This window comes from Episyrphus balteatus, chromosome 2, assembly GCF_945859705.1.
Source record: "Episyrphus balteatus chromosome 2, idEpiBalt1.1, whole genome shotgun sequence".
NCBI classification, from domain to species: Eukaryota; Metazoa; Arthropoda; class Insecta; order Diptera; family Syrphidae; genus Episyrphus; species Episyrphus balteatus.
Genome location: NC_079135.1, coordinates 83,453,029 through 83,476,737, shown reverse-complemented (window position 1 = coordinate 83,476,737; position 23,709 = coordinate 83,453,029). Strand labels below are relative to the sequence as shown.

The following is a 23,709-nucleotide window of genomic DNA, read 5'->3' as shown; positions in this document are numbered from 1 at the left end:
AAATGTGAATTGGTTAAGTGAACACTTTATTGGTAAGTAATTTCAAGTAAAATAAAAATACTGATCAGCAAGGTTTTTGCCACAAGAGGTAATAAATTACAAACAAAGAAGAAGAGCTTCCTTCTTTAAAAACCTCGTTAAATATTTCCGATATCTGTTTGATAACCCGCGATATCTTAAGATGAAATAAATCTTTAGCTCAAAGACAGCACTGGTCAACCAAAATTTTCTTTTTTTTTGCCACAATAACAAAAATATACTTTTCTGAAGGTTTTTGGGGTACTGAGGTCGAATCCGAAACCTGAAAAATTCTATTAGCCTCCGTTCTTGAAATATTACCGTTATAAAATGTTTTTTTTTGTATAACGGTATAGTATATATATTTCAAAAACGGATGCTAATAGAATTTTCCTGATTTCGGATTCAACCTCAGCACACCAAAAACCTTCAGAAAAGTATATTTTGGTTATTGTGGCAAAAATTTTGTTGATCAGTGACTTAGAGCGGAATTCATAGTCGTTACTCAAGTTAAGATTTTTTTCAACTTGAGCATTGACTTGAGAAAATATTTTTCTCAATCAAACTCACAAAGAAATTTGACTAATTACGTAAACTCTCATCTAAAAATGTATTTTTTTTTAAATTCGGTATCGATTTGATTTTGTGTTATAACATTAAAACGATATAACATTAAGGGCCAATTTTTCAATAGTCAGTTAAACAGTCATTTAGTACTTATTCCTAAGGATAGAGAAAAAATCAATTTTTCAACAAGCAGATATAGCTTATTCCTTAGAATAAAACTATCTGCTTCTTTCAGAGACGAATAAAAATTATTCTAAGGAATAATCTCAACAAAAATATTGTGTCAGTTGTCAAAGCTGTTTTGAAAGAATTTTGAAAAAATACAGTGGAATACAAGAAAACAAAAACAATCATGAATAAAAAAGACGTTTATTTTAAATATTTTTGAATTTGACAAATTTTTTTTTGTTATTCTGTAGAATAAATTACTCTTGATTGAAAAATTCAATGTTTTTATCTGATTGTTTATGAGCCTAATAACTTTATTCGTCGAACAGTTAACTGACTGTTTATTAGAAGACTGAAAAATTGGCTCTAAAAGAAAAAAATGATAGCGAATAATTAAAAAAATATTTATTTTAGATGACAGTTTAATCAAATCAGTCGAATTTCATTGTGAGTTTGATTGAGAAAAATATTTTCTCAAGTCAATGCTCAAGTTGAGAAAAATCTTAACTTGAGTAACAACTATGAATTTCGCCCTTAAACTTTAAATAAAGTTAAGTTTGTTTTTGACTTATTAACTTAAACTTAAGAAATCTCGGGCAATAAAAAAGATATCGGAAAGATTTAAACAGTTTTTGGAAAAAAAAATATAGAACCGTTAGAAATTTGTTTTTTTTAATAAATTACCTCACATAAAAATATAGCATTAAAAACGGCCAAAATTACGTTTTTGGTCATTTTATAACGGTAATATTTCAAAAACGGAAGCAAATCAATTTTTTCTGACTTCAGATTCGAGTTCACTCAAAAAACCTTCAAAAATTACTTTGGTTCGTGTGGTTCTTCGTTTAAATATTTTTATAGCCTCCGCCTTACCTTTTTTAATAGAGGGTTGCTGTGACTTACTCATAACTACATTATGCACTTTTAAAATTCGCACAAAAGCTATGTAAGTGCATTTGGCTTATTGACAAATCTTTCGTATTGCTACTCATCTCTGCTGCTGATTTACTTTTGTATCACAAAATATCACGAACAGATGTTCACAAACTAAAATTTAGAAACAGTAAATTTATAATGGATTAAACCGTATAACTTCCAAAACAATTTATTTGTAAACACCAAACGAATACAAATAATCTAAAAAAAGTATTTACTATAATTTTTGGGTGAATTCTAGTATTTACTTGGATGAATTCAGTATATACTAAAAGTATTTGCCTGCTAGCAGGTACTTTGTTTTATGCATACGAAATTAAGTATATACTATGAATTTTACCTTTTACTAGAATTTATAGTATTTACTTTCATCTTTTACTTTAAGTAAGTACTACGTTTTTATGCATATCACCCATTATCTAATAAAAAGTGTTTTAGGGTTTATAAAAGTTTATTCATTAAAACAATCTTTGAATAGTCCAGTAATTTTAGGTTTTATCTGCGAAAAAATTCCTACTGGGCTGAATTTTGGTATACAGCTTAATGACGGCTTTGTTATGAAGATGTGAAAAATCGACATTAATATCGTGTCCGCGTTTAGAGGTATAGGGGTCAAAAGGTCAAGAAAAGTTTTTCGCAAATATCTCGCGACCTATTGATCGCAGGTCATCAGAGGTCATATAAAAATTGATGGTCGTGAAATTATCTACAACATATGCCCAACACATTTTTCTGTGAAATTAACCGTTTAGCGAGTAAAGCGCAGAGAAGGTGACTAGATTGCACTCACATACGAAAAAATACATATTTTTGGTCTATTTTGCTTGATTTTTGAGGTTTTTATCGAAGTAGCTTAAATTTTTTTAGTTTTATTAACTTATCTTAGTACGTAAATACGGATTAACTAAAAAAAATAAAAATTTACACATTGGGATAAAAAATATTATGCAAAAGGGGGAACCACGTTTTTTGGAAATGTTGTATGTTTCCCTTTTTTGTACAATAAGTGCCTTCATTATTAAGAACACACTTTTTAAACATGGTTCAATTATAGTTTTGAGCTTGTTATCAATTTTCCAAACATGAATTCCATAGAAAATGTCGTTTAGAGCTTCTCAAGAGAAAAGTTTCAGAATACCTTATAACAGTACAAAATTAGCTGCTGAAAAAGCTTAATGGTAACTTAAGGTTTATACCAATTTTTCCGCAGATTGGGCTTAAAAATGACTAAAATGACTGGGCTAGAACAGTAAAACAAAATACATAGTATTAATAATTAACAAAGAAAAGAACTCAAGAATGGTTACCCTATATTTCTTTTTTATGGTTTATATGTTTATAAATGTAGTTAAATTACAATGACTTAGGATATAAAACCCTCAAAGTTTCATTGAAATCGCTTAAGCTGCTTTAGAAAAATTTGAAAATTTACCAATTTTGTATAGATGGTAACAGTATACGTGTCCATTTGAAACTTTGAATATGTATTAACAGTGATATCAGTAGAATTTGTGAGAAATTTCAAGCTTGTAGCAATTTTCATTGATTTAATGCCAGCTTGAAGTGATTTTGCCTCATTGTGCTACGTCCGACTGTCTGGTGAAAGACAACATGAAACAAAGGAAGCAGCTGTGCTTGATATTATTCCTAACAAAATTAAACTTGAAAGAAATTCTTTTGTTTTGAAGTTATAGGCTTCACTTAGAACGATTTTGTTCACTCGAAGTTGAACATAACTTGAGGATTTTTATCTTTACCTTTCGAATTTGCTTTTGTTCACTCAAAGTTGACGTTTTCAACTTTCGATTTTCAACCGGAGATTTGATAAACTTTTATCTTCTAGTTTTCTCAACTTCCGGAAAAAGTAGAAGTTTGCCGACCAAACTTGAGAGTTGAGAGTTTAATTTGAAATGATTGTTTTTTATATTTGTCTGTCAAAATTTTGTTCGTAGACTATTGTGAAAACAAAAATATTGTTCCAAAAGATTAAAAAATCGTAAAAAAGGACTAATTGATAAAAAATTACTATAAAAAAAACTTTTTCAAAAAAGAGCAAAAAGCATTTTATTGCCTTATTAAAACCTTTAAATTAAAACAATATGCACCAAAAAACCTTTTTTTTTCTGCTGGAATTAGCTCAGAACGTTTGTTTAAGAACACTACAGACTGCGACACGACACTAGAATAATTTTACGTGTATTTGTCATGTTTATCATTTTTAAAGCCACAAACAGATTAAAAAGTCAAACATAATTTGAAGAAAATAATCAAACTGATAAATAAATAATTATTCTACTAATATTAATAAAATTCCAACTGATGGATGTGAAACATTCAAAATATGATTATAAACTGACAGTTTTTTTGTTTACTGTCACAAATTTCCCAATGCAGGGATATTTTATAAACCAAAAATTGGCCAACTTTTGTTTTTTAAATTCGAGAGTTAAGAAAAAAATAGTGAACAAAATAAATTCTCAACTTTCGTTTCAACTCTCGAGTTAAAGTTAACTCACAAGTTTGTCAACTTGAGAGTTTGCTTGAAGTTGAGCAATAGTCAACAAAATCGCCTTCTTGCAAACCTTCTCCGGTTAGCCCTTTTTTAACTATACAGGGTGTCCCAAAAGTAATGGATCAAACGAAACATGCTGATAGGGCCACTTTAGGGCTCTCAGAATTTGGTAACTTGTTCATCCCAAATCCTTACGGTTTTTGATTTAATGCAGTTTTTGTGAAATTTCGAAAAATCCCGACTTTGCATCAGTATTTTGCTTCCTCCGCTCATAATTGAGTTTTGTTTTTTACAATTCTATCACTAAAACATTGCCTAATAATAAGAAATAATTAATTTATCAACAACAGGGCAACACCCTGAAAAAAGTTTGTATGGTGTGGCACTGGTTTATTATTTTGAAAACTTGCCGTGTTATTGCAGTTTTCAAAAATGTATAAAAATTTCCAAAGTTGAAATTAGAACCAAAGATATTACAATTTGAATGCAAAAAACAGACGTTTTCAGAGCAAAATAACACGACAAGTTTTCCAAATAATAAACCAGTGCCACACCATACAAATTTTTTTCAGGGTGTTGCCCTGAAATAAAAGAAAGAAATTGAGTTTTTATAAAGCAATGGAACTGTTAATTAATTTGCAGCAAAATGGAATATGAAATAAAAAATATTTTGATAAATTAATTATATCTTATTATTAGGCAATGTTTTAGTGAAAGAATTGTAAAAAACAAAAATCAATTATGAGCGGAGGAAGCAAAATACTGTTGCAAAGTCGGGATTTTTCGAAATTTCACAAAAACTGCATTAAATCGAAAACCGTAAGGATTTGGGATGAACAAGTTACCAAATTCTGAAAGCCCTAAAGTTGGCTTATCAGCATATTTCGTTTGATCCATTACTTTTGGGACACCCTGTATATTAGGTACTAACACAGTATTTTAAGAAATTCTTGGCTGCGAAAATTGCACTGTACTGATTTTTTTGGATGTTGTTAGTATAGTTAATAGTATGTAGTTTAAAACCAAGTTTGTAGCTTCTAAAGACCTGTGCTTACTTTATGTAAAATACAGCGAAACACCGCGAAATTCTAGGACTTTTTTTTCAGTTTTTGGCAATAACAACCAATTAAATAAAATAGAATTTTATGAAATTTACACAGTTTCAAACAGTCAGAATCAACACCTCTTCAATACAACATCCAAGTTTGGTAACTCCCAACTTTTCTTAGATATGTTTTACTATTTAAAAGAGTACCTTAATCAACTTGAAATTTATTTTTCATTCCATAACTTTTTTTCCTCTAACAATTTTCATTTGAAGTATTTTAATTCCATACACCATCTTCACATCTCCCATTACCACTATGTTTGTAGACGAGTTAGAATTAATTTGGTTATGAATTCAATTAGCAAACCGTACAAAAAATCTCAGACAAACTAGTGTCTTTATTGTATTTTGTTCACCGGAAATAAAGCCATCCTATATGACAATTTACCCGTTCAATAAAATGCAGATAAAGCTGCAAACTGAAAGCTTGTATACCAATAAAAGCCATTTGCTGGCAAAACCATTTGCTAGCTAAGCTACCTTCGTTGTCGGTTGTATGATACCTTTATCTACATGCTCACTTGCTAACATCAAAAACACTTTAGAATTTAAAACCATCTGTTTTGCGTTCATCGGTTACAATTCGTATCTTTGTCTATCTATAACTCTTTATTTCATCTTGTCCTCATGTCCACTCATATACCTCCAATTATTGTGTTGTTCATGCAACAAATTGCCTCGATCAAGAATCATAATCTTCACCATACAACACTCGACATATAGTGAAGGAGTATAGAATTCCAGAAAATTCATAAAACAAGAACTTGGTGGTAAAGGTACTTTAGAGCTATGGCAACTGATGTTTTCAATCTTCCAATACCATAGTTATAAAGTGCCAATACCAAACCAATGCCATCCCTTTCAATATAAGAGTGGTTATGTATAGAGGTACTGTTGCTTGCTTGCTCATTTCAATTTTCCGCAATTCCGGACATCCGACTCTGTTGTACGGAAACACCATTAAGAGGTTCTCCAGCATTTGCAAAAACTATATATATGATCGTCAGAACAGGACATTGGAGCATCAATAACTTCGTCATGCACAGTTACCTACAACATGAGAGGAGACACACACATCAGCTACAGCTTCAGCTTCCCCGCCTTGCTCTAACTTGGAATCGGCTCAAGTTCTTTGTGGGTGGATTTTGGTAAGGGAAAAGGGTTATGGGAATTTGTATGGTGCTGATGCAAGCCTCAAACCAGACATCAGCACACGGTGTTGTAATTCCGGTGAAAATATGCAAAGTTTGCGGATGTCGTCGACTGGTGGTCGTTATTTAGTTTACCTACTAACGTTTGATGTTGGCAAGCAACAGAAAAGAATGTATGTATGCTTTCTAGCAGACAAATTGAAAATTACTCCAATGAACGCCCGACATAGTGTTCGAATTTTGTGTCTCGCTATGTTGTGCTGTATGGCAGGGTATAGGGTTGTACTTTACAAGATGCCAGAGGATAGTTGGTATGGGCTCGTATAAGTTTGTGTACCCATTTGATTTAAGTTCAATGTTTATTTATGACTTGAAATGTTTTGTAATTTTACTCTAAAGGAGCTTTTTAGAAGGTTACGAGTAAAATGGAGCACAACATGATGGTATTCAAAATCAAAGTGTAGTAATTTTACGTTAGAAAGGTTGTAATAATTTATTCTTGTCTAGTTTTTTCTTAGTTCACATTTATCAATAAAACATACCGGTTTTTTTTTTGTACTCGTCATTCTATCGGACAAGTTATTGGTTTCAGTATTGAGAAAAGTTAAAATGTTAAAAGTGGTGAACCTACAAATAATGAACAATTTTGGTCTTTACAACACTGCGTTTTAAGTTTGATAATTTGATTGGATTTTCAGTCAACCCTATTGTGAGATTCACGTGGAAACTTTTCCGCCCGAAATATTTTTGTTCATCACCCAGAATTTTAAAAGCTATTGCGAGTTTTACCCAAAGGGAATCAGCATTTTTCGTTGAGTGGGTTTCTTGTTTTTCAACAAAATTTAAAATAAGAGGAGTTTTCGAGACGTAAACAACATTACGCTCGGAACGCTCGGGGAAAAGTGAAATTTAGTTTTTCCGGGTGGAATCTTGTTCACGTGAAAATCACAATATTGCTGAGATTTAGTACAGAAAAAAAATTCAGGAACTTCTTTTCAAGCAGTTAATTAGCGTTAATGTTGAAATTTTTTGAAAGGTCGGTAAAATAGTCACTTTCTGAACAAAAAGGTCGTAAATAAAAAAAAATCAAAAAAATAAAAAAAAGTCGCTACTTAAAAAATAATCGCTCAAGACTATTAATATGTTTCTAGAGAAAAAACACTAAAGTAGTTTTATAACGAGCAACGAGGTTTTTATTAACAACAGCAAAATAATAAGCTTCGAAACTAAAAACTTCTTTAATTTACGAATTTATAAGGACTTAGAGAGTTAATAATACAGGGTGTCCCAAAAGTAATGGATCAAACGAAATATGCTGATAGGCCAACTTTAGGGCTCTCAAAATTTGGTAACTTGTTCATCCCAAATCCTTACGGTTTTCGATTTAATGCAGTTTTCGTGAAATTTCGAAAAATCTCGACTTTGCAACAGTATTTTTCTTCCTCCGCTCATAATTGATTTATGTTTTTTACAATTTTTCACTAAAATATTGCCTAATAATAAGAAATAATTAATTAATCAAAATATTTTTTATTTCATACAACATTTCGCTGCAAATTAATTAACAGTTCCATGTTTTATAAAAACTCAATTTCTTTCTTTTATTTCAGAGCAACACCCTGAAAAAAATTTGTATGGTGTGGCACTGGTTTATTATTTTAAAAACTTGTCGCGTTATTGCAGTTTTCAAAAATGTATAAATGTTTCAAAAAAAAAATAAACCAGTGCCACACCATACAAAATTTTTTCAGGGTGTTGCTCTGAAATAAAAGAAAGAAATTGAGTTTTTATAAAACATGGAACTGTTAATTAATTTGCAGCAAAATGGCGTATGAAATGAAAAATATTTTGATTAATTAATTTTTTCTTATTATTAGGCAATGTTTTAGTGAAAGAATTGTAAAAAACAAAAATCAATTATAAGCGGAGGAAGCAAAATACTGTTGCAAAGTTGAGATTTTTCGAAATTTCACGAAAACTGCATTAAATCGAAAACCGTAAGGATTTGGGATAAACAAGTTACCAAATTCTGAGAGCCCTAAAGTTAGCCTATCAGCATATTTCGTTTGATCCATTACTTTTGGGACACCCTGTATATTATTATTATTATTTACTCAAAATACTTTTTGCTTAAGTCTGGTACGCTGCTCGCACTAAATTTTAGCTCCCATACAAATTATCGAAAAATTTTAGCCGAGCTAAAATGAGTCCCATACAAATTATAGATAACTTGTATGGAAATTTTATCTTTTTTATCATAACTGTGTACTAAGAGTATTAAAATTTTATAATGTTAACAACAAAAATCGATTGCTAGTATGCTAGTAATAAACAAAAGTTTATTCGGGGAACAGAGTAAAATTTTTGCTTACAATTTATAATGTATAATATATTTAACCTTCAAGCTTTAGGCCGTGTATGAATTGCGTTAAATAACCCCGTGTCAAATTTTTGACGCTGTTAAGGTGATTAAAAAAATTTCAGCTGTATGGCTTATTGTTTAATATTTTTAAATTTTTAACACTGAAAATTTTTTATTCACCTCAATAGTGTCAAAAATTTTACACTGGGTTAACTATTTAACGCAATTCACACACGGGATTAAGTTTGTTTCTCAGATATATTTTGATCGACTTTATAAAAAGTACTTCTTTGGATTTGAATACGAAAATCGTAAACCCAAAAAAATATGAGTTTTTTAAGTTTTTTCGAAATTGTTTTTGACGATTTGAATGACTTAGATTTGAATCAAATAGATTTCATCATTTTGTCGTTTTTAACCGGACGATATATTATGTAGCTAGAATCAAGAATTGTCGTAGTAATTTTTTTTCTAATTTCTATATCAATAATGCCTGGGATGAGGATCTGCATCTGCATAAACAAACGTTTTCCTACGAACGGTTTGCTTTATGTAACTTGAAAAATGAAAAAACCGAATTTGTGTCACATTTCCTTTTTTTTTTTTTGTAAATGCACGTTGAATTCAGGGGATCTGAAAAAAGTTGTGAAGTAGGCTAAGTTTGGATGCAGAAAAGAAGAGGGTTTATCCTGAGTATAAATCTCATTTTGCGTATTGTTTGGTCTTGTGGGGCGTCCTCCATTTTTGAAAACGCATTAGTCTCAATATCTCGAGAACGATTACAGAATCTGGTTTTTGAACTTTGAACACAAAATAAATAATTTGATCTAACAATAAGATACAAATTATGAGTCCCATGACATCGATCTTCAGACTATGCGTACTATTTACAATAGCAATAATTTGTACATATAGACAGTCAAATATACAGAATGGACCTTCAAAACTTCGGCACTTATTACCTCTTTGGAGCTTGGATTGGCAAAGCAATAACCATAACCTATTGAAAATATTTACCAAATGAAGTGTGAGATATTTTTAGCTTAACATTTTTATTTGTTTTTAGCGTTTCTCCATTTTATTCCGCTTTCATCCTCTTCAGAAAACAAAAATCTCAAACAAACGAAAACGAAAGTTTCTTATTAACCTGTTGTTTAGTCTTAAGTATTTATCAACTTGGCAATTTACAGCGATGACCAACGCGCAAAGGTATCAGCGTTTGAATATATTTACAAAAGTATTGCATCATAGGAATATATCGAAGAAGATGGGTAAAATTATAAAAACAAATAAGTGGAACTGGAACTGCAACACACCTGAGTTTATCAATGATTGTAAACGTTATGACATTGACAGAGAAGACAACAACAGCACCAAAGGCAACGACGACAGCTACTATATACGATGAAGACGACGAAGTGGCCAACAACCACACCTCGCATGAAGTCATTTGAGTGATTACCAATTCTAATAGACTTCTGGTCGTAATTGATTTGCTTTGAAATTCCGATCAAGTCGCTTATCCAATCATATTCAACACCTGGGTGCGTGAAGAAAGTCTTATCGATGGGCACTATGGCATGACGGAAAACATAGTTGAGATGATCGAATAAATTTATAGACAAATTGAGTGATGCCACTTGGAATTAATGTGGTAAATCTCTGTAAGATATTGAAACAAATTTTTCACCGAAATGAAATATGAAGACAAATCTTAAATTTTTCACGGCACGAAAAATTATCAATCCAAACTTAGAACATAAGGTATTTAAAATTTGTACCGACAAAAAAAATTTAAAGTGTTGATAGGCATGTAGGGGTAGAATAGTTTTATTAAAACATAATTTTTCTTTAAATTGACTGCTCTGGCCTTGGTAATATTTCATTTACTCGACTGACAAAGTGATATGAGGTGGATTTTATTTTCAAACCGTACAAAACTACAAACAGAAGGCCCACATCTCCTAGTTCCTAGTACAAGCAAACTAAAAAACAACTAATAAGAGTAACTTTTGGAAGAGAAAATAGGTCGCTTCCAAAAAATCTACCGAACTTAGTAGAATGAATGCAGATGAGAAATAAGAAAATTACTTGTTTTGTAATTGCTAATTCTTATAACAAAAGAAACATTTTCATTTCACCAAGTTTAAAAATTTAACAAAATTTATGTTAGCTGTTATGATACAATTCTCACTCATAACTCAGTCCCCCAAAAACACACCCCTTCACCAAATCGTCCCGTTTCTGCTTGAACCTCGTAAGTACATTTTTTTAAAGATTTAATTTTCTGTTAAACATTGCTCTAAAACTTACAGAAACAATAGTTACAAAGGTTTAAATGTAGAAACAACTTAATCAATATGTCTTAAACATAACTTGATTTCCCTTTGTTCAATTCATATTTTTTTAACTTTGAGAAAAATGTATATTCATTTTAAGAACTGAACAAAATTTGCCGTGTAGATACGTGCTTCAGGCAGAAACGGGACGAAATATATTTTTAAAAAATTTATGTACCTATTCTTTGTCCCTCAGTGTATCTCATGTTTTTCACATGGGTTTCGACTATACAGGGTGATTTAGGAGTAATGTGCCAAAAAGCAAGAGCGTGTAGGTTGGGTCGAGACAAGAAAAAAATGGTACGTGAGGGGGGGGGGGTCTATTCTCCTTCTTTTAGCGGGGAGGGTCAATTAAAAAAAAAAAAATTAACTTAATTTGGAAAAAAAATTATTAAAAATCAACGGTAAAACCTACAATACCTAACGTTTTTTACTTTTTTGTAAAGCCAAAACTCTAGTCTTTTACAAAAATGTTAAACAAAGCCATTTTATGGCACAGTTTTTGAAAAAATAATTTTTAAAATAAAAATTTTGAAAAAAAAAATTGGAAAAAAAATTTAAAACTTTTTTTTTCAAAATTTTATGTAATTAAGTACTAATTTAGTTTTTAAAATTCGATTCTCTTATTTATTTTTAAACAAAAATAGAAATATGGATTCAAAAATATCTTGTCAATTTCGAGAAATTAATAAAAAAACCAAAACTACTTTTTTCTAAAAAAAAAAAACCTCTTTATTTTCTGTTTTTACGTGGCTGGACTTTTTGATAAATTAATTTATAAAACATTATCCATTCGTCAATTATTTTTTAAACATTCAGACTTAAATAAGGATACATAGACCGAGAGCCGAGAGCAGATTTCTTGCGTGAGAGGTAACCGATTCATATGAATGTCAGAGGTAGCTTGGGTAATGGTGATGACGAATACCTTAATCTGCCTGCATTTATTTGGGCCGTTTTCGATCTGTAGGAAAAAAACTTCAAAAAGTTTGCAATTTTTTATATAGGAAAAAGGTTCTACATATCTACATAGTACAGGGTAATTTGCAATAGATGTAACAAAAAAACCTAGGCGTGTAGGTTGCACTCAGGCAAGAAAAACATTGTATAGTTTTAGGCGGGGAGGGGCAAAAAGATTGCAATTTTTTTATATAAGAAACAGCTATATAAAAAATTGCAAACTTTTTGAAGTTTTTTTCCTACAGATCGAAAACGGTTAAAATACCGTTAATGTAATAAATGAAGGTAATAAAAAGATCTACATTTTTTACTCCAAATTCATTTTCAAAAAAGCTCAAATGAAAGAGATATGACGAAAATAAGAAAATCACCCTTTGACTTGCTTCAAAAAAACCACCCTAACTCTTAAACCGAAGGTTAAATCGAAAAAACTTATTTAACATATTCTGTAGGAAATTCAATTATCTTTAAGATTGCTTTTTTCTGCTAGGTCCAATAATACGCGAGTTATGTGAAAAAGTAAAATAAATAAATTTTCAGAAAAACTGCATTTTCAAAACCGTCTGCCGAGGGTTTGGCCACACTCAAAATGTCTGCCATGGGTATTTTTGTTATCAGGGAGTCCACCGCTACAGGATGCGACTAATTTCAAGTGGTTACCCTAAATAAATCAATTTTCAGAAAAACTGCATTTTCAAAACCGTCTGCCGGGGGTTTGGCCGCACTCAAAATGTCTGCCATTGGTATATTTGTTATCAGTGAGTATGTGGCGTTGGTTATCAATAAATTTTAAGTGGTTACCCTCACTAAATCGATTTTCAGAAAAATGGTACTTTTGATGCGCTTTTTCTCGACAACTTCCCAAATAAATGCAGGCAGACTAAGGTATTCGTCATCACCATTACCCAAGCTACCTCTGACATTCATATGAATCGGTTACCTCTCACGCAAGAAATCTGCTCCTGGCTCTTAGACTAACAATAAAGTGATACAGCATTGGATTAACCCTGAATTGATCAACTTTTTTAATTGATAATCCATGTGCAAACTGTGTCTTCAGACACTACCTTTAGTAAAACATTACTTTCAGTTTGTATAGCGATTAGGGTTGGTCGTGCAATGACGGAATTGCAGACTGTAGGAACATATTGGGAGCCTTTGCGAAGTCCAAAGTCTCAAAATGGTTATCCGATATTTCCTAGTCCCCAGGGCCGGTTTTAGGGGGGGGAAGCCTGGGCCGTCGCCCCAATTTTTTTCTATTTTGCTTTTTCAACGGTGCTCGTATTTTTTGTCCTAAACTTTTTAAATAATGAAGGCGCCCCCAATTTTGGGTTAATTTGTTTGGCTTCCGGAAGGGCAATGGTGTCTAAAATCTTAGTTCATCTTTGAAGAACAAGGCGCCCCAATTTCTTTTGGAAGACTAAATCAATCTTAATATTCCTCCAACCAATTTAATTTTTGCGAAGGCGCCCCTATATATAAATCACTAAATCATAGCTGGTAATATGGAGAGGGAGTGTGTTTCTTTATTTTTTCCGTTTAGTTTATGGATAATATCCAGACTGTAATAATGAATAAAGAAACAGAAGGGAGACGGACAGAATCCCGAAATGCAAAATCCAAAATCCAGAAAGCCCAAAATCCAGAAAATCCCGAAAACCCAAAATCCCGAAAACCTAAAATCCCGAAAACCCAGAATCCCGAAAACCCAAAATCCCGAAAATAAAATAGAAGAACTTGAAATCATGTAAAAAAGAGATATTAACGGAATCATACACTTATATTGTTTTGTACGTGTTAACACCTTAATTACACACTAAGGATCGTTTTCAAAACCAAAATCCCGAAAAAATTTCTTGATCCCATTCTGGATTTTGAGTTTTCGGGGTTCTGGGTTTTCGGGATTTTGGGTTTTCGTTTTAAAATGATTTTTTTTTTAGAGGCGCCACTTGCAATCTTGCCCAGGGGCGCCGCACACTGGGGATTTTGCGGAAAAAAGCCCAAAATTTAAAGTTCCTCGGAGAATATTTCAATAGTATTTCTAAATTCTAGAATAAAATCTGAATCAAAATCAGAAAGAATTACTAAAATCGGACTTGTAGTTTACTTTTTAGAGCTTTGTAAAGGGACAAGTTGTTGAAAGTATAAAAAACGAAGTGAAAATACCCTCAAATTAAAGCTGTGTAATTTTTTTTAGCTTGAGCTGACTCATACACTTTTATTTTTCCGTAAAGAAGCCATCGTTTGTCTATTGTAAATCGAAGAAATTATTAATTTTAAAGATGTAAATTATTTTATATAATTATTTAAAGAAAAGAGAAAAAAATGGCTTGATTTTTTCATATTTTTGTATATATAATTTTAGCTACACTTGCCTACAGTTAGAGGCTATTAAAAACTTTTTCCTTATGAAATTCCCTTTCGATGAAGGCCAAATTTGGGTGCCACCAGGTGCCACTGCGTTTTTTATTGGTAATTGAAAACTTCATTTGGTCGCAAAAATCATTTTCTTAAAAATTACTTAAAATAACAAAAAAATATTAAAAATCAATCGTAACACTTACAGTTATAAATGACACTTTTTTTAAAAGCCAAAATATTAGGCTTAATTTGAGCTTTTAAATTAAGTTCTTTAAGTGAATTGTTTTTGAAATAATCGATTTCAAAGTCAAAATATTGAAAAAAAATTTAAAAAAACATATCCAATACTATTTTTGACAAGGCTGGGGATTTGAATTCAATTAGAATAATGAAGAACACTGCCTTAATTAATTCCTTACCAAACACTGAAAACCATATGTTTCTATGCCTTCTAGTTTTCGAGAAAATTGAAAAATCTCCTTTTTGTCAGATTTTTGTTTTTTTGGCTGCAAGCTTGAAATTCTTATCCGAAAAGACAAATAGAGAAAATAAAATTAATTCGTAACACATTTTTTTACAAATCTACTACAGTAAAATTACATTTGATTTTTTGAACTTGGCTCAGAAAAATTAATTTTCGTTATATGTATGTAACTGAAATGTATGTACATAATATATTGAAAACTATTCAAAAACGAGTGAAAAGGGATTATGCGTCTTATTATTATACATTTTATTAATAATGGGAATTTTAAGCATTGTGTGCGAAGATCTAAGCAGAAATCTAATGGAATGTCTCAAGATTTAAATTGAAATTATTATTGAAAAATACAGATCATCTGACCCATTCCTTTATTAAGAAGAATCTGAGTCATTTAATTGAGGAAAAAATGGCTCTCTTAAAAGAATAAACTTTTGAAAAATTTGTATAAAAAAATGAAAAAAGTGTTTTTTTTTTTTAATAATTTTTAACTATAATTTGGGTTTTTTATTTTGCGTGGACGTGGACCTCGACAACAGTACCTACTATGAGTTATTCTTTTCCATTTAATGTATTTAAAATCGGTGAGGTGGGTTCCAATAATACAAAAAAATTAAAAAAAAAAATGCTATAAGTACAAGTAAATTGAGAATCGGAATTCTTTATTACTCTGTGGCAGTGGGCGGAAATGAATAATAATAATTTCTTACGACGAAAACTGTCATCCCTGAAAATTTCATCCAAATCTATTCAGTGGTTCAGTTTTTATTTAATTTTTTCCGCACTCCCATACAAATTTCCCCAGTGTGCGCCGGTAGTACTTAAACCGGCACTGCTAGTCTGAAATCGCATTATTATGAAAATACTGAATGTTCGGCCTTAATTGTCTTTAATGACAAAGTGAAATAATGCTGATTCCATGAATTTGGAAATTCGGCGTTATTTCGCTCGACATTATTTCATAGCACCACACTAAAAAGTAGAGTTAATAATTTTCAATATGAGATCACAGCAAAAAAAGGTGAGTTCAAGTGATCTACTGACGTTTAATAGTTATCAAATCCACCCTAGAATTAAAAACTTACAAGTAAATCAAAACCGTTCCGTCAGTATATCTACTTTTACTTTCAGCTCAATCATCGTTCTCATACTAAATACCTACTTCATGTGAGAAAAAAAATAAGGTGAAGTTTGATATTAAATAATGACATTTTATGACTTTCGATTAATTAATTATGTCTAAATATAGCTATTCGTAGATACATTGATATTGACATGTCTTGGAGTGTTAAATTATGTATACATTTCACTCGAAGTTATGTTAGCATTAAAAAAAAAAAAAAAAGTTGCAAAAACTTGCCAACTAATTAATCAAACTTATTAATTAAAGTCTTTGGAGTCACTCCTTAATTATAAGTTAGCAAATATAAAGAACTATCGGTGTGAGAAAATTCACGTAAAAAAAAACATCTTCAAGTCTATACTTTACCTAGGTAGGTATATCTTTTTATTATCATAAATGGGCACATGCATAATGAATTCTCTTCTTTTTTGCCACAGATGAGGTTCACAGATGCACTGCAAAGATACATCATCTTCTCTTTACTGCAGACATAGTGATGTTGTCAATATATCGACCGTGTTTACGTACGACGACGACGACTACGACGTTGCTTGGTCTCGGAACTCGGAACTTTCCATATTAACATTAATTTCTCCTAACAAGTTATGCGAAGATGATATAACATACTCGTATAGCGGCAGATATGAATCGGCTCTGAGTAATAAAAATCAGTTAAGATGAAGACATTTTTTTTGTTGTTGTGTAGGTATGTGATTATCTTCTGTTGCTCAGGTGGAATATTTTTAAGGTAAGCACTTAAACTTGGCTTTTAGCTTTGATCAGTTTTTTGAGTTGCTGTTTGGCACACACCCGTTATTAAATTCCAGACAAAATATCTGTGGTTTATTCTTCCGAGTGTATGTAGCTGACAGAGAGAGATATGATGATATGATAGAGAAAGTGTTTTCTACGAGTATGTATGTAGTGTGGGATGCGTTGGAAATGAGCTTAATGAATTTTTAATAATTATATTGAAGGAAGGTGTGTGTTGTTTGCGGGGACGTTGTATGTAAAAGCATTTTGCATAATTATTATTGACATTTTGGACTTGTCAAGGAGATTGACAGCCTTATTAAAAAATAAAACATCTCTTGGTCTTGGCAGGTTTATACATAAATATTTAAGGCGTAAATGGTAGTGCAAAAAGGCTAAGATAAAATAAGTGTGAGTTAAAAATTTACTACATATTTCTATTTTTATATGAACCTAATATGGGTCAAACTAATGAAGATGGAAATAATTTTCTGTGCTATACAAAGCCAATCAATCAGATTATCATTGATGATTAAAGGATTCATTATACGACTATTACAAACATAAAAGAGTTGTCTACCTACTAGATACTTAAAATCTCGACATGGTTTAATGTTACTTTTCAACTTAAGTTTCTAGTGACTTAAAATTAGAGTTTGTCCAAAAAACTTAAATCTTCATTTAAATGCTGAAGTCAATGGTTACCGTCAGCTTAGTCTTGAAGAAAGGAATCTTCGTAGGTAGGTATTTACCTACGCAATGGTTATATTAAGTTTTAAAGAAAAATAGATACAGCTAATGTCTGGTCGCAGCTTTATGAACTGCCTAGCAATTTAAAACCATTATAAAAAAATAAGAAAAAATTTGAGAAAAACTCAACATCTTTGTCTAGTCTAGTCTAATACTGATTCAGGCAACAGCCTAAGCCAGTATAGCCATTTGGTTCAAACTTGTTGGTTTTTACTGATTCCCTCGAGGGGCAATTGACATGTTTTTCATGTACCTGGCATATGACCCCTTAAAAATATCTATATTTTTTTAAACTGTTCTAAAGGCTCCCAATTTTGAAATAGGTAAAAATAAAATAATAAAAAATAAAATACTGTTTTACACTAAGAATCTGGATGAAGGGGCAAAAATCTTTTATTTTCGTTCTTCTAGCGTCGTCAATTTTCTACGTACATAATGTTAGTGTTTTTTTTTTGGAATATTGTTTATAAAAAATTAAAATAGAATGCAAGTATTATGTCCAAAATCAATGCCAAAGTGGAAAAAAAAACAGTATTTTGGACTTATGAAGCCTAGTTCAATGTTATCTACTCGTGCAAAATATTACATATTTTATACATCACTGGTACAACAGGTAAAAACACAGAAATCAGTTAAAATTGACGCTGGGGTTTTTGCACAGATTTAAAAAAATTTAAACTAGGTATGCCATTGCACAGTTAACCATTTAATATTTTCAACAAGCCATACAAAACTAACTAGGTTGCAAGAAAAGTATTTTTTTAAAAGTTAGCTTTTGTGGCACACTGTATTAACGGTTTGTGCTTGTCATAAAACCTTTTTCTCGTAAATGACTTTACCGATTTCTACTAAAATTTCTACATGGAAGCGTTTAAGTTGTCGTTTTAACTTTTAATTTTTGAAAAACTCATTTTAATTTTTATTTGATTTTAGTGGTGAAATTGAAAATTTAATACGTAATTAATAATTCAATATTATTTTTTTAAAATAATAGATTAAATAAATTAACAAAAAAAAACTAAACAAAACACTGCAGCAAAAACTTAGAGCTACTATCACATTTTGTTATCACAAACTTATTATATTTCCATTACTTCAAAATAAGATTAAACTTATGAAATCTAACTTCTCATTTCTATGCAAAAAAACACCTTTTCACTTTTATAAACTATCTTGGTTCTTAGTTGGTGTTTTTTTTTGCAACTTCTTCTCTGGACTTCTCTGTCCCTACTATTACGGTTTATAAAAAAAGGAAATGAATAAATACAAAAAAGCACGTATACGCCACAGTGAACGTAGAAAATTTAAAATATTGTGAATTACAACTTTGGCCTAGGTGTGAACACCCCAATCGAAATTAAATAACACTTGAACTCAATAATTGTACAAAATCTTCAAAAATAACATCCATTCAAATAAATAAAAATTTGAAAAAAATATTTTTAAAATATTACAAAAACTAAACAAAAACAAACCTAATACAAAACAAAACAAATAAAAGTAAACGAAATATAAAAATGACATTGGATTGTACATTTGGTTACTTAGTAACTAATAATCATTTTTATCAACAAACAAAACCGACTTCCATGGCCAGAACTGAACGAAATGGGACCACATTGCAGCCACCAGCTCTCCAATACAAAACGAATTATCCAAATTGGTTCACTCAGTCCAAAGTTATGAGGTAACAACCTCAAAAAAAAAAAAAAAATAATAATAATACAGACGAATTGAATACCTCCTCCTTTTTGGAAGGCTTTTTAAGTTATTTATAGGCACGTTTCACTGAAAATTTCAGCTTTTTTTACATTCTCAAAATTAAGTTTCCGAAAATGGTATCCTGAGTTACCAGTAGTTTTTAATTTTTTTTTCGTTGTAAATATTCAAATTTTAAAAAATTGTTAATCGAGTAAAAAAGTAATAATACATTCAAATAAGGTGAAAAAAGAGGTACCTAAATCTCCGAATGAATACTAACAGAAATTTTTTTTTGCTTAATACCTTCGCTTTGGCGTTCTATAACATACCTCAAAAGTCTAGAAAAATCTCATGTCCGCAAGTAGCGATTTTCAAGGTCAAAGCGAGAAATGGAGATTTTCAAAATTAGCAAAAATAGACGATGGTATTATATACACATATGATACATGATTTCAAGGTATTTTTTAATGCTAATTCCAAAAAATCTAAAATCAAGGCAATCTGACCTCTTTGAAAAAAGTTATATCTGTTTTTCATCTGTCAACCCATATTATTATAACAGTTGCTAACTTACTACCGAAAAACCCTTAAAAATTATGGTACATAGAGGAACCAAATTTTGCATGAGTTTTTTCATATCCATTATCATTAAGAATCACAACAATGCAATAAAAAAAACATATAAATCTATGAACAAATGGTATTTTTTGAGAAAAGAGAAATTTTAGGATATGCACTAAAAAACATCCTGGTACAATCTTGGAATTAGTGCTAATAGGATAATTGTATTGTTTGTATTTTTGCTTTGAAAAACCCTGTTATGTTGAATTCAAATTGTAATATTTTGCGATCTAACTGCAACTTTGTAAACTTTTATACATTTTTGAAAACTACAGTAACAGGGCAACTTTTTAAAATAATAAACCATTCTCACACCATAGAAATTTTTTTTGCGGTGTTGCTCTCAAATAAAAGTAAAAAATTGATTTTTTATAAAACTTGAAACTGTTAGTTAATTTGCATCGAAATGGCTTATGGAATAAAAAATATTTTGATTAATTAATTGTTCCTAATTATTTGTCAATGTTTTAGTAAAAGAATTGTAAAAAACAAAAATCAATAATGGCAGCAGGAAGCAAAATACTGTTGCAAAGTCGAGATTTTTCGAAATTTCACAAGAATTGCATTAAATCGAAAACCGTAAGGATTTGGGATGAACAAGTTACCAAATTCTGAGAGCCCTTAAAATACCCTATTAGCATACTTCGTTTGATCCATTACTTTTGGGACACCCTGTATGTATACTAACATAACCCATATGATTTCAACGTATTTTTTAACGCTAATTCCGCTGAAAAGTAATGTACCTTATTCATGCTGATCTGACAAAAATATCTGAAGTGTAGTTTTTCAATTTTTTTTAAATTTATTCAATGGACATAAATACCTTCATGCAAAATTTGGTTCCGCTACCATAACATTTAAGGGTTTTTCAGTAGTAATTTAGTAACTGTTATAATAATATGGGTTGACAGATGAAAAACAGATATAACTTTTTTCTGAGACGTCAGCTTGCCTTGATTTTAGATTTTATGGAATCAGCATTAAAAAATACCTTGAAATCATATGGGTTATGTTAGTATACATACAGGGTGTCCCAAAAGTAATGGATCAAACGAAGTATGCTAATAGGGTATTTTATCATCATTGTATCATATGTGTATATAATACCATTGTTTATTATTGCTAATTTTGAAAATCTCCATTTAGCGCTTTGACCTTGGAAATCGCTACTTGAGGACATGAGATTTTTCTAGACTTTTGAGGTATGTTATAGAATGCCAAAGCGAAGGTATTAAGCAAAAAACATTTCTATTAGCATTCATTCCGAGGTTAAACCCTCATTTGACTGGATTATAATGGAAATTATATTTACCTATTGGAAATATTTTTTTAGTATCAAATTACATTTATTTCAATAAGAAAATCTGTATTGATTTATGTTGCAAAGTTTTCGAAATATAACTCGAGTTACCATGGAATTGCCCTGTTGCTCTTTTTTAAACTCAATATTTGTCTTTATGTTTATTATTAGAACCCTATTTATTCACTTTTGGAACAAATTATAAAAACTTCATAATTTTTTTAATGAAAAAAGAACATGTCAACCTTTTTTTGTCAAATAAAGTAATTTCATCTCTTGATTTAGTTTAGCTAAGTTTAGTTAGCAGAATCATCTTTACGCAGGTAGGTACCTAACTATGAACCTGTGAACCCTACTTCCATTCCATATATCCATACATATCTTTACTTTAGAAGTTTTCGTACACTGTCTGTCTATTAAGTTCTTCTCCAATTATTTCGAAAATATAAAAGTATGACAAAAAAAAGTAAAAAAAAAAAACTCCAAAAAAAAAGTAAACTGTTTATGACTTCTTCAACTTTTTTGTTTGCTAACAAATCATGTTCACGCCAAGCAATTGGCTTATCTTAATATTCTGCAGAATTCTTGGAAAAACTTTTTTAATCATCTAACAAGTTACGTCCAACAATAATTCGAAGTAGAAAGAATATAAGCGCACACAACATGAAGTTGTATTCAAATAGGATGTCACCTCTAATCAACGACTGCTATGCGATGCGATGCGACATCTTTTCCCGACTCCCATCCCAAAGTAATTTCACAAAACTTTCTTGGCATCTCCAAAGAGCTGTTAGATTACAAACACACACATATTCTTATGAATATGGTAAGGATGTGAATGTGTTATTTTAGCGCTTAACCTATACCTTATACAATATATCTACTTTGCTACATAGAAATAGAGTCTATAAACTTACACAAAGTCAAATCCTGGATTCATTTCCTGGGGATGGGATTAGATTAAAGCGTGAAGGAGCTCTCTCAGTTTTCAGGTCACTTGCAGAGCTCACCTAGATGATGAGACGACGACGCACACCGGCTCGTTATCCTGTAATGAGAAACGTAATCCTATTTTCCTTTGGTGGGATTGACTTAGTTCCTTGAGTTGGAAGTAATCCACATAGCTAGTAAGTTTCATTTGTGTACCTTTACTTTTTCTACTTATGTTTGTATATACCTACTATCGTTTAGGTTAGGCAGTGTATCAAACTATTCTCATTCATGCAAAAAATTCTTTGCTGATACTTAAGTGATAATGTAACTCGATTTCTTCTTCGATGCTTGTCACGATCTGGACCTTTTTTTTTGTCAAACTTGTCCAATTTTTGGGTTTTTGGGTTTTCTTATCATCTTTATTTACTTCTGAAAAAAATTGGTTATTAGAAGAAGTCTAATATTAAAAGAGTTAGGACTAACTTCAAGAAAATTTGATTAATAGACAGCTTGTGAGTTAAGCAGGATTGATGCTAATATCGTCCAATTTTTTTTAATGAACGCTTTTTTGATGAAGAGATTTGCTAAAAGAGTTTGCAGTGTTTTTGATTTTGTTAATCAGACACAAAATGTTTGCAAAGCATTTGACGGAATAAAATAAAATTATTTTTTGTTTTTTCTGATTGAAATCCTAACAAGTGTTTACTTTTCATTTTGAATTAAAATTTTTATTGAGTTTAAAACTGAATTCTTTTAATTTGAAAAAAAGAAGGTTGGTATAAACTTCTATAAAACGATGACTCAAAATTCATGACTCTTTTTGGCATTTAATGCATGTGCGTTGAATTTCAATCTGGCTTATAACTTATTAGTCACTCTGTAGTAGCAAACTTCCATCATTAATGAGTTCATAGTACATCGCAATGTCATAATGAGCACGTCCAGTGAATAATATTTTTTTATTTTCCAAGTGACCGAAAGTATTGCATACTTTGAGTTGATCGATCATTTGATTGCATAAAAATAGGTGAAAGAAATATTCGGTTGCTCATGCTCATACAGTAGAGTCTTTAAAAGCAAAGTTTTGTTTGAAATTTCAAAGCTAACAAACAAGACTAAGGGCGATTTTATTCAATCGACGTTGAACACAACTCGAGAATTTTGATTTTCAACTTAAGAATTTGATTTCATCCACTGAAAGTTGACATTTTTAATTTTTAATTTTCAAATCTAGAGTTTATCAACTTCAAATTTTCTCAACTCCCGAAATTATCAGAAGTTTTCGAGCAAACTTCAGATTTTACTTTTAAATGTCAGTTTTCATTTGTATTTTTGTTTTAAAAGATTGTTTCAATGTAAAAGAAAATCGTCGCTGTAGTTCTAATACCTCGTAACCCAGAAAAGTCTATTTTTCAGCAGAGCCAAAAAACTAAGTATGAAATTTATGAGAATCAATAAAAATGATCTGGTTTTGATTAAGCGTAGCTCTGACACATAGCCGTATTTAGGGGGGGGGGGGGGTTTGGGGGTTGAACCCCCCCCGAAATTTTTTTTTTTCAGGA

The 23,709-nt window shown here is 30.7% G+C and overlaps 1 protein-coding gene across 7 annotated transcripts in view; it reads right to left on the bottom strand.

Moving 5' to 3' along the window:
* The window catches only part of LOC129912604 (neurogenic protein mastermind), an 81,958-nt gene extending 59,167 nt beyond the window's left edge, over positions 1-22,791 (bottom strand). For 3 of the 7 annotated variants that reach the window (XR_008771871.1, XR_008771868.1, XR_008771872.1), the window contains exons 1-3: positions 22,631-22,791; positions 22,392-22,576; positions 22,132-22,338 (exon numbers count right to left, since the gene is read on the bottom strand). The gene's annotated coding sequence lies outside the window, so the exon portion shown is untranslated. Of the gene's footprint in view, positions 1-21,726; positions 22,081-22,131; positions 22,339-22,391; positions 22,577-22,630 lie in introns of those variants that run through there. The other 4 variants (XR_008771869.1, XR_008771867.1, XR_008771870.1 and 1 more) reach the window with 4 other exon arrangements.
* Positions 22,792-23,709: the final 918 nt, after the last annotated feature.